General features: G+C 36.2%; 1 pseudogene; it reads right to left on the reverse strand.

The window, feature by feature from the left end:
• Positions 1 to 1137: 1137 nt before the first annotated feature.
• On the reverse strand, positions 1138 to 2527 carry LOC136973393 (neuronal-specific septin-3 pseudogene; annotated as a pseudogene).
• Between the last annotated feature and the right edge of the window lie 3004 nt (positions 2528 to 5531).

Consider the following 5531-nt stretch of genomic DNA (forward strand, 5'->3'; position numbering starts at 1 on the left):
GGTGGCATTGTAACTTGAAAAAGTTGGCAATACTGCATACTGGTCACTGTCTTCCCACCCAGTCTCGTAGATGTGCTTCCTTTGCACATTTTCCACAAATATGATATAGATTTTTGTCTGCATCAAAATCCCCTAATGCATATATTCTTGTGTATGTTACTACTATTAATAAAATAATTACGTTGTTCAGATAATTATGTTATAATTATATACGTAAACATAAACTTTGTTTATTTGCATACTTATATCGTACTAAATGTGTTTTACATTTTCCAGTTCTTTAAAATAGTCTTCTGCGATCTTTGGGAAGATTTTGATGCTTACTATATTGCGCCAAAAACGTTTAGTTTATTACTACATTCTTGGAGTAATTTACGTTTCATTTCAGCTATTTTGTTTCCATATACGAAGGAATAATCTTATATATTCGTTGATTTCATTCCGGAACTGCCTAGACTTGTTGATCTGGACAATTTCGAGAAACCGTCTAGTCCAGTGGTTCTGAAAGTGGGCAGTACGGCCAATTAGGCTAGTGAATAAATCTAGGGAGCAAAACAGCGAGGAGGCGACATGGGTGCCGGAGGCAGGGTCCTGATCGAACGGTGACCGTAGGCGAGGGTTCGGGTCATTGATAACCTTTCGCTTTCCTCCGTTTAAATTGGCAAGAAGAAACATTACGTTTAATGGTTTTCTTGTGCAATATCTAGATAAAAACTAGTTTCCTACAAAAGTACTCTTGCGAAACAACTCCTTGGCTAATTACCAATGTTTTACATTGCCTTCTATCACAAATACAATACTAAAGATTCTGAGACTAATGTAATTTATCTCCTTTTGTATAGATTTTTCTAACATAACAGCATAAAAATTCAATTTAAAAATAGGAAACCTTATTAGAATTTTTTAGATTTACTTATTTAACAATAAATTACTTTAATTTTGAATTTATTTGAAATATTAATTTTATTTTTTCGTAAATAGCGAAACGTAAGACAATTAGCAATTTTGAAAAGTTAAGTATTGTCGTTGAATACATAGAAAACAAACGTTATATAAATGTTCAAATTATATAATTTTTATCCCTCAAAACATTACATCAAATTTTGAAATGTTCAAAATCCAAATTGTTCAGAAAATTCAAAATTCATATTCCTCAGAAGTTCCCTCTTCAGCAGTGTTTTTGGCTGCATCGATCACATTTTCGGAAACTTTGCTTCCAATTTCCGAAGCAGTAGTGTCGACGGTCGATTCTTTAATTAAAGATTCCGTGGCTTCTGGTTGTTTAGCGATGCTTTCTTCTTTGTTAATATTTGCAACAGAATCGCTTCCACGGTGTGATCTCGTTCGATTAAGTTCGATGCTCTTATCGGTGCTCGTTCGAATCAATCTCTTACTAAAATAACTCGGTTTTTCGCTAAGATTCCGATCCAAAGTTTTCTTTTCTTCCGCCTGTTGTCCGTCCACTTCTTTCATTTTTCTGGCGTTAAGGGTGTCGCGACGAAATCGTTCGTAAAAGTATGATCTCGTAACTTCGATCATATCGATCATATGAGTCTTTATCAGCATGTCTCTGAAGTCCGAATATTCACAATGTTCTTTATTTTCGAGGTCCACGAACCCCCAACCAATCATCCGACCGTAGAGTTTCTTACTACCGACTTCGTGCAGCTTCTCGCTTCCCACTACGGCAAAGGGTATTTTAGCTCTTATTTTATCGTTCAGCACCTGATCGTCTGGATTTTCTTCCATCTGTTTCATGGGGTAAACGGCAATTCCGTTTTCTTCTAAACAATTTCTGATAACTTGCTTGAAGGCTAATCTTTCGTTTATTGTCATGGTGTCGCTCTTCGCTATGACGGGGACGAGGTTGACGATTTTTCCCAGTCTCTTCATAAATTCTATATCCAGAGGGGTCAACCAGCGACCAGACGGAGAGATGAAGTACACGCAGCAATGAACTCTGGTATCTTTTATGAACTTTTTACGATCTACGCATTCCTCTTCTTCCAAATACTTCTCGTATTGTTCGTATATGTATTCTTCTATAGGAAGCCAGCAGTTTTCGTTATTTATATTATCACCGAAACCCGGTGTATCGGTAATGGTCAGGTGTAACTTTACACCTTTCTCTTCCAGAAGATGGGTGACCGATTTAATTTCCGTAGTTTTGCGATACCCATCGACTCCTTTATCTCTCTCGTCTTTCGAACAGCTTTTACGGCTAACAAATGCTTTAAAAAGTGTGTTAAGCAACGTAGACTTACCCAAACCCGACCTTCCAACGACGAGAATGTTGAATTCGTATCCTCTCTTCAGGGATTTCTTCAGAGTTTGTTCCTGAAGAGTGTCTATACCGACGTAACACCAGTTTTCTGTTTTTAAATAACCCCACTGGGTAATCTCGGGCAATGTTTCTGACATCATTGCTAGAAAACAACGTTGCTTCAACCCAAAATAACGATTTTCTGAACTTTATTTGAATTCGAGAAGAAGAATTTTGAATTTGTTCGATTTTCGTTTTTTCGAACGATGTCAATTTTCAATAAATTATTTGTCGATAATTAAATTATATTTTGCTAAGAAATAATGAATAAATAATAATAGAATTAATAATGATGATAATACGTTGTTACAATGTAATTCGGAGTTTATTTTTCTCGAAACTCTCGACAGTAGCAGTGACAGCCCGAATTAATAAAATAAATATCTTGCTGATTTACATTATTAAATGAAATTTAAATCTTGTTTGAATGCAAATTATATATGTGAAATCATTTGTAACTGCCCGCGCGGGTATTAAAATCAGGTTGTAGAGTTGAAATTTAGACCACCACGACAATGCGCCATCACACAGACCAAAGACGAATCCATAAAAACAAAATTAAAGTTGTGAGTATGACTTCAAGAGAGAATAATTTTTCAAAACTACTTTTCCATTAACAACATTATTTTCTTAGTACTTATTTTCAATAAGATTACTCTAGAAACGAATTTTGTAATTGACGCCCTAGTAAAGACACATTGGAATTTTATACGTTATATAAGTGTCGCCGACTCGACACTTATGTAACGTGTTTCCTACGGTCACCTTAACAAATCTTACATTTTTTTTTTCTTTTTAGCGCTATTTCCTGTCCTCACGCATAGATCCGTTCTGCCCTTATTTCCGATTCCGATGTGTCATCCATCATAACAAATTCGTTCTATTTTTGTATGTGTGGTGCTACTGACACTCTCTGACTTTACTTTTTTCTGCTAAAGCCAACCCAAAATACAGCCGTGGGGCTGGTCTAATCCAATGACTTAGTACGGTCCACGGCGAAGAATCCACGGAATCCGTGTACTGTACGTGTCATTCATCCTCTACCCATCTTGAATTAGATTTTTTTTTCTTCTCCTTTCATCCGTAACCGTAAACGAGTATACATGGTTCGTTCCGAAATCCTTTATTGAAAATCCGTATAATCAGTGGTGTTATTCGAAATAGTTAACAAAGGGGTCGCTAGCAGAAAATTTTTCCCTGACAATCACCAACAAACGAAATGGAAGTTTTGGCTAGAAATAAATACAATACCTTTTCTTGCGATATATCTAATAATCAGTGGCGTATTTGGAACATAACGAGCCCTGGGCGAAGACCAGGTAACAATAGTATATTCAGATGTCATCACTTCTCGAAATACAATATCCTTTTTATTTCGCTGTCCATAGCCCGACACGTGTTCCACAGCCATCTTGTATTATCTCGCGCGCGTGAAATTGTGAGATCTCTTTTATGACTGGATCTAGTTTCGAGAACTCTCTTGAATCGATCGCGATTAAACCTCGTTTCGGTCGAGAGAGATCGCACCAAGACATAGTCCCCGACCTTGCTCACAATGTAGATTGAAATGCTCAGTGCGAACAGGGTATAAGGCTCTAGTTTAGTAGTATTACAGAGTATAATACGTATATTTTAATATATTTTTAAAAAAAAACAAAACCACTAAGAAATGTTCCGTGTGTTTAACAAGGTTCGGAAAACTGAAATTTTTAACAACGGGTTCGGCCGAACCTGTGCGAACCGGCTGAATATCACCACTGCGTATAATATACTATACAAGCTAATAGTTTAAAAGCTAAGATTCATTTGTTTATTTTTTATTGTTTTCTTTACTAAGAGGACATTTTTCGCCACTTCGAGGGGTACGAGACACATTCCGGATCAATCTATTTAAAAATTTCTGAATTGCCAGTACTCAAACCAGGTTTAAAAAAATATTAATTAATTTGTGTGTACGAATATTGTTATATAATTTTTTAATTACACAAATTATTTTATTATATATTTTAAATTATAATTCTGATCTTAGTTGGAAATTTAAATTTCGAGACAATCTGTTAGGTCATTAATACGTTCTCCAGTTACTCAGTTCAGTTTATCTCTAGTCTAAAGGGATTGGACGAGAGTGGATAAAATCTGTGAGCGTTGGAGGTTGGTCGGGTGGGATTTTTCGGGTTTCTTCACGTATCTGACACACAAATATGGATTCCTTTTGTTCCCTTTTTTTTAAACTCTCTGCGCCCTGTGGGCACTAAGAGGGCCTCTTTTAGTAGGCCCATTATGGGTTCGGCCAGGCCCACAATGGGGCGACCAGGTGGTGAGGGACGGAGCCCGACATATCCGAACGGACCACCCCCCCGAAAAATTCCTGGGGATTATTCGACCCGTTCGGATTCGATGCCGGGTCTCCCGGGACAGTAGGCTGCCACCTTGACCGCTCGGCCATCCGGCCGTCCCTTTTGTTACATTGTTTTAGCTCATCAGTTCAATTCATATATTTAATTTCGTTTACTATTTCAACTTATTACGTTGAAAGAACCATTTATGATCTTTTCGGCTTAGCTATCATTCTGAATATGAGAAATTTTGTTACGATAAGATTTATTTTTAAATCATTACAATCGCTATAAACTTGCACTTTATTTAAAGTATTGTGTAAATCAGCGGGGGTATAGAAGAAAATGGCTGTATCATCTGCAAAATGAAGACTGTTAATGTCATCTCTATTGATAGCCATGATTGATTCTTGATTATAAGAAGGGACAATAGTTTAAGGAGATCATCAGTATAAAATAAAATAAAATTTACAGAGTTACACTGAGGAATTTCGATATTAATGTCAAATGACTTTAAATGTGATCCACGTTGATATATCTTACATTTGATATCAACAGCTTTCAACATTTCAACTGATATTGAATCAATAATACTAGAAAAATAAATAAAACAACTAAGCAATCTTGTAGTGCTCCGCCGCTTATTGGTTGTTCGGTTTTGTATGTGTATGTATTGTATATATCATTGTATATAGCTTCGCGTTACTTTTATTATTGTATCGGGTTTTCTTTTTTTTTTTTTTTTTTTTTTTGTTTCGTTGTTCGTGACCTTCTCTATTCGAACCACCTGTTTAGAGGTACGTGTAAAAAGGGCCTTTAGATTGGTTGTCAAAAGGTCACGTGGGGACAGCAAGACGGAATAAATAGAAGGT

The sequence above is a fragment of the Centruroides vittatus genome, unplaced genomic scaffold (assembly GCF_030686945.1).
Source record: "Centruroides vittatus isolate TY-2023 unplaced genomic scaffold, ASM3068694v2 contig_3167, whole genome shotgun sequence".
NCBI lineage: Eukaryota > Metazoa > Arthropoda > Arachnida > Scorpiones > Buthidae > Centruroides > Centruroides vittatus.